The 11,672-nt window shown below is 42.6% G+C and overlaps 1 pseudogene; it reads left to right on the plus strand.

Annotated features, from left to right (window-relative positions):
• Positions 1 to 4,074: 4,074 nt before the first annotated feature.
• Positions 4,075 to 4,978, plus strand: LOC144762864 (ubiquitin carboxyl-terminal hydrolase 22-A pseudogene; annotated as a pseudogene).
• Positions 4,979 to 11,672: the final 6,694 nt, after the last annotated feature.

Raw genomic sequence — 11,672 nt, forward strand, 5'->3', positions numbered from 1 at the left:
GCTATCCTGGCTGAAAACGGCTGATAGCCAGAAACCGGTCCTAGGATGCTTGATTCCGGTCCAGGAAAGACAGGGCTTGGCAGTTTGGGCTGGACTGTTCCCATGAGGCACAGGGTGAAGACTTCTTTGCATATGACCATGTCTGAAGTGGGGTGGTGTGGAGTGCAAAAAAACAATGGATTTAGGCCCAGATCTCTGTACTGGGGTGAATGTATGACATTGTTCTGCATTCTGTCCATCAACTGTTGTTTTGCAAGTACCACGCATCAGGCGTTAGACTAACGCATTTCAGTGTGGTGGTCCGCATCACTGCACTGAAATGCAAAGTCACGCATAATTGCGGGTCCTCAGGAGCGCTAGTAATCATGCACTAATACTGACTGATTGATTTTCACCGACTAACTTCAACTTCTGTGCTTATTTTAACTGACTGACTTTAACTCATGTGTGCTTATTTCAGTTTTCTACTGACTACTCCCTCCAAAAAAAACAAAGCTGAGTCAGAATCGTAACTTTCACTAAATGCGTGTGGGGCTAGGCAGTGGGTGTGCGTTCACTTTAGCGCGCAAGAGGAACCAAAGACATAATGGCTGAAGGCTGGAGTAGGTACATCGATGCCCTGACCAAGCGGTGCAGAAGCATCGATGGCCCAATCTGTCAAAGGCAACCTGGTGGCAAGTTCTGACTGACTCAGGAGCAATTATAGGGAATGATACGGGATCATGATCATGCGCGCTGGGCAAGTATGACTTGACGGAATGGTAGAGCCGCCTATCACCGTTGAGTCAAGTGTGCTATAGACGGGTTGAATATGTGAATGCTAGCCATGCGCCTCCTTTGCCTGTTTCACACAGAGTCTACTAGGCCTCTTGTTGATTCGAATATTTGCTTTCTACGAGAGGGCAAGTCGGCATATAATTGAAAGAGCCGAGCTGGACATCCTGGTTGGGTGTTTGGTTTCCACATTGAGAAACATACCAGCCGTTTGTACAGTTTTCTTGAGAGGCCAAAGTTTGTCCCCGTGCAGTGGCTACTGACCCATAGAATCATGCTCGGGCCGGCGTTTGCCAAGAGAGTCGTTACGGTCAAGCGGCCGATACCAATTGCTGCTTCTCGAGAGTCGCCTCACAAAATAGGTAGTGCCTCAGTGAGACATTTCTCTCACTGCTTCAAAATGTACTTTCAATTATTAATGGCACCAGCGTGTCACCCCCTGGTGCTGGTCCAATTAATTTCTAGTAAGTAAACATGGGGAGTGATTCGTTTAAGGAAATCTGAGGCTAGAATCAAAATGAGTGAGTTCAAAAAAAGGTACCTCAGACACCATAAATCACACTTGGTTATTTTGTATCCACAGGTGTCCCTTTTATTGACCCTGTGTTCAAGTTCTTTTTAAACTTTTTATATATTTTTGCAATAGAGTATAGAATAAGATTAACTCTTAACAGAATCTAAAATCTTAATTCCTCTTTCAGACCACCATTAAGGACCAGGAGTCAGGATAGGTGGACAGGACACGTAGGGTCCTGTCACTGTTAAGAAGAACAGGACTTATGAACTTTGTAAAAACACAAATAATACCCACCAACTAGAAAGCCAATTGAAGGTGTTACAAAGTTTTCTTGTCTTCTTTGTATCATTCTGTAAGAAACTTTACGGATTCTCACAATTTAAATGTATTGTTGATATGTGTAATTATTTTTCGTGTACAGATTCGTAGTGTGCTTGTATATAAATGTAAATGTTCTTTGAATATGTGTTTTGTATATATGGTGAAGGAAGACTCTATTGCAAAAATATATAAAAAGTTTAAAAAGAACTTGAACACAGGGTCAATAAAAGGGACACCTGTGGATACAAAATACCCAAGTGTGATTTATGGTGTCTGAGGTACCTTGTTTTGAACTGGTCCAATTAATTTCAGCACCAACTCGTTAAGTCAGCAGAGTCGCCGGCCTGGTCAATGCCAGTGGTGTGTAGTTCTATGGCAGCCTGTGGCTGCAGGGCTGTATTGGTTACATAATTTTTTTAACAGTACTATAAGGTTAGCTAGGTTAGTGTCCTTCCCACTTCGAGGGCTTGTCAGGGACACAACCTAGATCCAAAATTCGGGAGGGCTAACTCCCAGCCAGTGCTGGCCCTAGCACTGGTTGCACATGGTGCAACAGTCTTTTTGGGGGCTCACTCACCCATTTCCTCCTTCTCCATGAATTCCCTCACTACGACTCGCCAACAATGCACTTCATCTCTCTATAGCACCTTTCTGACAAACTATTCATTTTTTATAGCGCTGTCATAGTTTACTCAGTTCTGTGATCTGCATGGTACACGTTCTTTGTAGCATGCACATTAACCCTCTGCACTGTGCGGGTGGCAGGAGTGCCCATGTGAGTGCACGATGAGCAATGCAACAGTGTGAGAGTAGGGTAAGAAGAGTGACTGCAGGGTGAGTGAGGTGACCATATGAATTTGGGTGCGGATGTAAGTGCTGAGTGGGACAAATGAATGCATAGTTAGTGATGGGCTTGTTTGAGTGAGATTGCAGATTGAGCACTAAGGGGGACAGGTGAGTGAAGTGTCACATGAGTGCAGGTTAAGCAGTGTGCTCACGTGACTGCAGGGTGAGGTACAGGATGAACAGCACAAGTGCTTCGTGAGTGCAGAGTGATTACTGTGAGTGCAGGATGAGCGGATGAATTGTGTGAGTGCATGGGGATCAGTGTGAGTGCATTGTGTTCGTTGTGAGTGCATGGTGAGCATGAAAGTGAAGGGCAAGAATGAGGAGTGAGTTGTCTGAACACATGGTGCCCTCCCAGACACTTGAAGTAACTCAGTATGTTACTGACGGCGGCATAGAATTTCAGATACAAGTTAAACTATTGCTATTATGGGGTTAATCAGGGATCGAGGGTGGAGGAAATAAATAATGTGCCACTCCTGCAACAAACTTACAGTCGTATGATTAGGGTTGCCAGGTCATTATTTTAATGGCCAGACAGTACAAAAATAAACAGTCACCTAAAGACATATTTTCAGCACTTATCTGTGCAGGAATATAAATAGAAATCACTTTTAATTGTGTTGTAGGGCTGCCTGAATGATCCATGACTGATTTAAAGGGAACAAAGACAGAAAAGTCAAATTACAAATGAATGCATACTTTTTTATTTATAACCATATTTAGTGTCAAGACGAGGTCTTTGCAGGCTCTTCAAACAACACATGGCTGGCATTTTTCTTTTGGGCACCCTACTTTATATTCCTTTTCATTAAATGTATTCTCACACAACAGCAAAGGAATAGGCAGGCTGGGGCCCAGGGGGTGGTGGAACCAGAGGAAAAACTAACCTCGGAAACCAGTTTACAAATGTTTGTAGGTGTGCTGCTTGGAGAGTGTGGCTGATGCAGCAGTGGGGAGTGTAGCCTGGACCCCTCCCTCTGCCCATCAATGAATTAGAGTGTCCTTGCGAGCTGTGCGGGCCCCCGGTCTTTTGGGCACTGCTTTGTGTGTCCTCTGGTCTGTAAAGGAGGAGGAGCTTCCGCTCCATGAGCTGCACGGTGCTGCTATTGAGGGGGGCCAGGCCGCCAAGGTGAAGAGAGGCGGTGGTATACGAGAGAGGCTGGCTTTCCCACTGAGAGACTTTGCCATCACGGGCACCTCTACCCGTCTTCTCCCTTCATATACCCTTCCTTCTCATGTACCTATCCCACCCACAATTAGAGTGATGCTTTTTAGTCCAGAGATTGCTTCATATGCTCTCATCCCAACCTCTCCATAAGAAACCAACACGGCTGCTACCCTCTTGTATGTTCCATTTCAAATCCCTTCCCTCTCGATACCGCCACATACAAGACTGCTCCCTCTGTTGGATACCTGCACTTGAAGCCTGCACCCCATCAGACCACAAAGCCCAAATTGCAGGACTGCATTACCTATTCCAAGCACAGGACCGTCCCCTTTCCCCTATAGCTACTGTGTAGTCACTGCCCGTCCTTCACACCACCCTCCATCCGTGACTGTGTTGGAACTCTCTACCAGGCTCCCCTCCCCCAGTGCCCCATGTGCCTTTTGCCATGTGTCTGGCCAGCTGCTCCCATGTGAACAGCTTTAAGGTGGAGAACTGGAAGCAGAACCTGCGCGTCATCTACTAATGCAGTGCTTCGTGTGGAGCGGCACCCCAGAGACCAGGAAACGAAAGGCTAAGTCTTGCATTTGTCACATGTGCGGTGCCCACTAGAACATACTTCCCTCTTCCACTACTGTGTCTTTATCGGCTGTTCTACAAAGAAACATATCCACGAGCACGCAAAAGCAAAACAACATAATTTAGCCATATACCTTTTATATGCGGGTATATTCTGATTTATATGTCAATATTACATTTACGATAGAACAAATTGCCAAAGAAGAACTACGGAAAGCTTAGAAACCACAAGCTTTCACCCCAACAATGGTTTCTCCTTACCAGTATACAATGACAGGAGTTGGAGAGAAATATTCAAAGTGGGAGCCATCAAAACGAGAATTTGAATTGCTGTAACATAACCCCATGAGAAGAAAAATAACCACAAACTGCACCATAGGTCTACGAGGGCTGATCAACCTTGGAAATACGTGTTTTATGAACTGTGTCGTTCAAGAACATACCCACACTCCACTACTGCAAGACTTTTTCCTTTCAGACAGGCACAAATGTGAAATACAAAGCTCAGGCTCATGTCTTGTTTGTGAAATGTCTACACTCTCTCAGGAGTTTTTACTCTGGGCACCGATCTCCTAACATTCCCTATAGGTTATTGCCTCTGGTGTGGACGCATGCATGGCATTTAGCAGGGTACGAGCAACAGGATGCACACAAATTCTTCAAGGCTGCATTAGATGTGCTTGCTACACAGACACTGCAAAGGTAATGGTTGCGAAGAAGCTGAACACCTCAGTGATGGAACAGCTGCAGGTCAGATAGTGTGCCTTTGTTAAAGTAATCATATTAATTGCAGCCCATGACGTGGACTGCAAATAACACGATTACCTTCACAAAAGGCACACAATCTGACCGTATCCGTGCCGCACGCATTTTAAAAGCGGCAGCACGAAGGTCCTCAGATGCCTGTGCGCGCTCTACATTTTTAAATGCGCGCTACGGGAGGCATTGGTGAGCGCGTGCCTAGCCGTGCACCTTAGAGGGAACAGTGGATAGAACCCTTGTTGGGAGACGACAGTTGGAGTGCCGTTGTTGTGTATTATTGCATGTAGGTACCCCAATATAGGCTTGGGTAACATCCAAACCTTTCACCTATATTCATCCCTACATTACATACATAAGGGCTGCTAGGACTAACCCTTTACCTAGTTACAGTATTGCTCAAAGAACATGGGGTTTTCCCTGAACATGAGTATCCTTGGATTCTTGAAAACTCAGCAGGAATGCCATGTCCTGCATAATAACTATGTACAAGGTTCATTCCCGACGTCATCCTAAGTCTGACAGTAGCACAGCAAGGTAGAACCCCTAGGGATACCTTCGGGTATATAAATATCACATCTTGCTGAGATATTGAGAGGAGATCAGGACTTCCATGCCACCACACTGACGCAAGACGCTGAAATTTCCTGCATGCCTATGCTCCAGCTCGCAGTGATCTGACATACCTTGCGTGGTCTCCAACCCGAGATCAGGACGGGGTCCCACAGTTTCTCACTTCGGGTAATAGGGGTTGACTTTATCCTAGAGGGATTCTTGGCTTAACACCTACATACATGGAAGGTACACTTAGGTACATCGTGTTAGGGTAGCATCATAGGAGGACGCATTGTATTGTCATGTATTTTATGTATTTACCTGTATTCATTGTTATATCAAGATGGTTGAACGAAACCTTCCTTTTATTTTCCTAGTGCCTCTAATCACCTATATCTGTTACTGTCTAATGATTGTTTCAGCACACATATGTTACACTAGAGTGACGACTGTTCAATCAATACTTATTAAAAAACGTCCCTCCCGTTTATTCTGTTCATCTCCCTGATACTAAGTGAGCACGAGTGACTGAGCGAAAAGTAGTACACTGTTTCCACGGGCCTGAGGGATCAGGGTTGTCAGATTCAATAGTCGCCAAGAACTATTCTCTTTTTGGTAAGAGGGGTTTCTAGTGGCACTGTGAGCGAGCAGGTAAATAGGCCAACATACCTGGTAGGGGTGTCTAGAATCAATCTGACAACAATCCTGCAGTATATGTTGTCTAAAAGTGCAGATCCTATAAAGGTTTTATAGGAACTACAAGACAGTTGGTGAAGGTGCCTGAATAAACATTATCTCACTTTCTGCTTTATGTCTACTTATCATCGTTATTGAAGACACCACTCTTTCACCGTTTCTCATTCTTCATTCCTTCCCTGCTTTTCCTTGCATATCCTAATCTCACAATGTCCCCTGATAAAGCATACTCAAGTGATCTGCTCCAGTGTTGTTCAAAGCCACATCATTTACTCTTCACCTCCCCTGTGTTCCGCCCCTCCCCCGCTGGGATGAAAAAGCCCTCTCCAAACTGTCCAGCCCCCCAAAAACCATCATTCAGGAAAAGCAAAGAGTTTTCCTGCCACACCCAATTCTGTTGAAAATTCCTGAATCTATAAAACTTTATTAGAGCACCATAGTTTCTCCTTCCATAGCTTTGCAAATAATTCTCTCATTTTCAGCAAATAGTACACTTGCCCCATTTTGGATAAATGCACCCCATCATCACAAAACATAATACTCTTTTACATTCCCATGACACCCAACAGTAATGCCCATAATGGAACACAAAACTCTCATTGCCCTATACAATTTGCATCTTGCCTTTTCAGTAGCTGCATCACTCCTTGCCCGTCTCCATTGTTTCCTCGGTATAAATTCAGTCCAAATTAAACACGTACCCCCCAGTTATGTTTTATAACAGACAAATCCATTTTCATGTGCTTTGTTAGAGTCAAACAGTTGACAGTTGAACTAAACTATTTTTCACCTAGATGAATAACTAACATATCTAGACACCCCCTGATGGAGCAAAGTCCAGTTATGGTATTCAGTAGGTTCCCCTAATGCATTCCACTTTTCTCTTTCCATACCACCTTGTGTCTGATTTTTGGGAGTCCAATAAATCAGCCATCAATGTATTCCCGTTAGCATGCAGAAGACTTCATTCATGTTGTTCCCCAACGAGTTCTGAAAATTCCTTTACTCCTCCACTGGGCAACAAGCCTTCACTTCACTCTTGTTTAGACATACCCATTTACCTCTACCCAAATGATCTGTTTTAGACTTTCATAGCCAGATCTTTATTCTGTGCTGGTCCTAAACTATCTTATCCCTTTTAATGCCTGCATGTCCTCTCAAACCCAACAACTCTGATGCTCTAAAGGTGCCAAAAATACCCACAACAATATTCATAGCAACAAAAAGACAGTTGTAATAACAACTGTTGTGACAAGCTAAAAGGCACTGATTCTCTTAACGATTCTTTGTTTTGCTATTCCTTACTTAATCCCTTTAAAACTGTTGACCATAAAAGGAAATCCCTGCTAATTTCCATGAAATAGCGTTGTAAGATAGACCTTTTTGAATCAAATACAGAACAAAGCCCAATATAATCTGTTCCTTTTCAGACAAATCCTCATACCGTGACTCAATGTTACCTTAACTTAAGAAATCTCTCCAGGATTGTTGATAACTTCGTCTTGTGGATGAAGCAAATTAATTTTCTACGAGCTCGGCTATCTTCAATCTCCCTAGGCCCAAACATTCTGTGGGATCTGTGTTTTGTTGCTGTCTGCGCCTGGAGCCAAACTGCAAAACTTCTGCCACTGAAATCCAGATAGTGCATCTGCTATATTATTGCTTGCTTCAGGAGCATGCCTAGATTTGAAAACGACATTCAATTGCAAACATTTCAACATAAAGGCTCTTAGTAGGCTCAATACTCTCAGATCTCTTACCTTCTGTTTGTTTACCAATAGCACAACAGCTATGTTATCGACATGAAAAAGAACTGATCTATTTCTAAATTCTTCACCCCAAACATACAGTGTGACAACCAACGGGAAAAGCTCTAAAAAGGCTATGCTGCGCCCTTGTCGCAACCAGTGATCAGGCCAACTCTCCACATACCAACGATTTTCCCAAAATAGACGAAAGCCTCCGGTACCCGACGCATCTGAAAAAATCATGTCAAATCATGTCTTGTTATGTGGGAATCTAGGACCCTAGTGTAATTTTTCCCTATTCATGCCCATATATATGTATAATTCACCCAATCCTTATATAGGCATAGGAATCATTGCCTTATTTAGTCTTAGCCTGTGCAACCCAAATATGGCATGGCAATTTCCACTAAACTCCGAGAATCCACAATGATTAATTGGAAAAACCAGCCTTCAGCTGTCAGGGACTTCCCCCTGCTTGAATACTAATTTATCCAAGAACTCCTGGAGTTTTCAAGGAACTGAGGCACTAGTGAGGATATTATGTCCAATCTTACGTCAAAATCGGAACCTTCAAAGTATAAATATGCCTACATTTGCCCAGTCAACCACACGATGGTTTGGAGCAGATCGACTAACTACTTGCCCGACGCCCTGCTGCTGCATGTGCCGAAGGAAGCTGACCCTCCAACTGACGCACTGAGAAGACGCTGTCCTTTCTCTTGCCGAGAAATCCAGCTCCGGTGTTTCTAGGCTACCCTTGCGGGTTGCTGGGAGATCGAGTCCTGAGAGAGAGATTCAAGACCTCTATCATTCTAAAATCTAGGTACGGAGCTGATTAGACCCTTAGAGAATTCTTGGAACAGATTCTTGGCAGAAAATTACTAGACTTAAACTACACCACACTTACTCCTCCCTCGTACTAGACTTAGGTTAGGTACACCGGGGTAGGCGTATTTTAGAAGCACCAGTTGAGTACTTTTAGCCACTATTTTATCACTGTATGTATTTTATGCATTTTATATATTCTATGCTTATGGCTTAGAAACCATATCATGCTTTTACAGTACTATTTTATAATACTATTCGTATTATATGCATTGTACTTCTTAACCAGCATTTCAATTGTAGCAGTGCATTTCTTATGCTTAAGAAATAAGACTGTTCAATAAATACTTTTAATGAAAAAGCCCGTCTCTATATTCCCAAACAACTCTGGTGAAACGAAGCATGCACATCTGACTGAGTGAAATAGCCGTCTATTGTTTCCCCGACTCTAGAGATACGTTTCATTCTGGGGAAACAAAGTTGTCATGTTATATGGTTGAAGAGACTAATCCCTTCTTGTACTTTCGAGAAAGTTTCTAGTGACCTCTGAGCTAGCTGGCACTCACAATTAAGTCTAATATATTCGGCAGAGACCTAGTCGAAATAAGTCCTACGTCTAAGCTGCAGGATATATTATTCCAATGCGCAGAGCCTATTGGGAATATAGGAACTACACTACAGTCTTCTTCAATAAAGTAAAAGAGCCTCTGTTGAAGTCATACAGAAACTTTGACCAAATATGCATGTCAGCCCTGATGGCCATGGATATCCTTATTCTGTGGTGAGGAAGACAAGTTCCAGACATGGATAAACCTAAACATCTGCAAAACTTTCTTCTGGCCCTGACTACTCTGCATGTAAAATTTAAATAGCCTAGTCATTTCTGAACTTTCTTAAGTTCCAATTTCCTTTCATTCATTACTGACAGCAAGAAATATCTTATCTCTTGAACGTTTTCCACTGGGAGCCTAGCTAACATTTCTACCATGTCTATTTCAATATCCAGGAATGTCAACCTGGTGCTAGGACCCTCCGTCTTTCCCGGGGCCAATGGTACCCCGAGCTCTTTTGCCATTTCTTGACATTTTTGTGAAGCTTGCCCACACTGATCTGTGTTTCCTACACCAATAAACATAAAGTTATCCAGGTAGTGACAAACTAGAATGTGACCACTGAAATCTATGAAAGCCCATTGCAAAAATAGTGCTCAATGTCTCAAATGAGATGCATAAGATTGAACATTCCATAGAAAGTTCATTCTCTACATAAAAGCACCTCTAAAATGCATGCCAAGCAATTCAAAATCTGTGGGATGTATGGGTAAGAATAGAAATGCTGATTGAATATCACTTTTCCCAAGTTCTGCATCTTTACCAGCTGTTCAAACCAATTTCAAAACATCATCAACTGATGCATAGGATACACTAGCATTCACATGAGAAATAAAATCATTGACAGACTGGCCCTCTGGCCATGAGAATGGTGTATAAGTCTGTACTCACTGGGCCTTTTCTTCAGCACTGCACCTAATGGGGCAACAAAAACATTTTCAAATGGGTACAGTAAAAAGGGGCCTACAATCCTGCCTGCTTGTAACTCTGTACTTAGCTTTTGTTGTACAACATGCAGTAATTCCTTAGTTGATTCGGGATTATCAGCCCATCTCCTCTGTTTTAACCCTTGATAACTAAATTTTAAACCATCTTTAAAATCCAAAATAATTTGGATGCCACATCTCTATCAGGATAAAACCTTAACCAATTTGATTACACCTCAAAACGTATACTAATATTGTCCGAATTCTCCCAAGCTGACCACCAAAAAGCCTTACCTTTAAGCAATTGTAATGATCTTCCCTGGAAATCCTTGGCATCGCATGTCTGTTGTTTAAGTTTCTGTTCGCCTTGCACAATTGCTCTGTCCACTCCAGAATTCTACAATATACTAAAAATACTTGTTTTCCCCGTTAATCCCTTCTGATCCCCATCCTTAGCAATCGTACCATTTTAATTTTTTTAACGTTACCATTCTCTCAACTCACCCTTCTCACTGTCTTTATCATAATCCAGAATCTCCTCATAATCAGATTGACAATAATTCCCACTTACACCTGTTCTCTTACCATCACCAACACCAACATCATATACCTTCCATTTTGATGCTGACATATGTTGGAACTGCTCCCTTAAGAAAGGAAAATTTGCTAAAGATCTTCCTTTTTCTTCAGACCAACGTGTAAGAGCCGCTTCCTGCTCTGTTGGTAACCGTTTTGCTCAGCCTGATTCTTCAGGTTTTTCTTTAGAAGATTTTTTCGGCAGGCCGCAACAGCCAGGTTGTGCTGCAGTGCCCAGGACCCTAACTGTATTGTCACCCCTATCCTTTGGTGGAAACAATTCTGAATGCGCCATCCACACCCACTGACATAACAACTCCAATATCTGCTTTATATGATCTAGACAATGTCTGAGTTTCAACTTTCAAGTCTGGAGAAACATTAACCCCCACATGCATCAACCTATTTATGAAGTGCAAACGGTGCGAATCGGTAAATTCGGCCGTTTGCACTTCCTAAATACGTTTTTGGGATGCATTAAACAATTCGCTATTTTTTGCATTTCTTAAAAATGCAAATGCAATTAAGGAATCGCATTTGTGCGATTCCTTAAATGCAATGCATCAATTTGTAAAAAATAGCAAATTTTGAAATTGGAAGTGCAAATTAACACGAGGTTGACCCTCGTGCTAATTTGCGAAAATTTTAAAAAAAGCAAAAAAATGAATTTTTTAAACTTGCATGTTACAGACACACATGTCCTTAGGACATGTGTGTGTGAAACATGCACTTGAAAATACATTACAGGGGTGCAGGGGGGGAGTCCTTTGG

This window comes from Lissotriton helveticus, chromosome 6 (genome assembly GCF_964261635.1).
Source record: "Lissotriton helveticus chromosome 6, aLisHel1.1, whole genome shotgun sequence".
Classification (NCBI taxonomy): domain Eukaryota; kingdom Metazoa; phylum Chordata; class Amphibia; order Caudata; family Salamandridae; genus Lissotriton; species Lissotriton helveticus.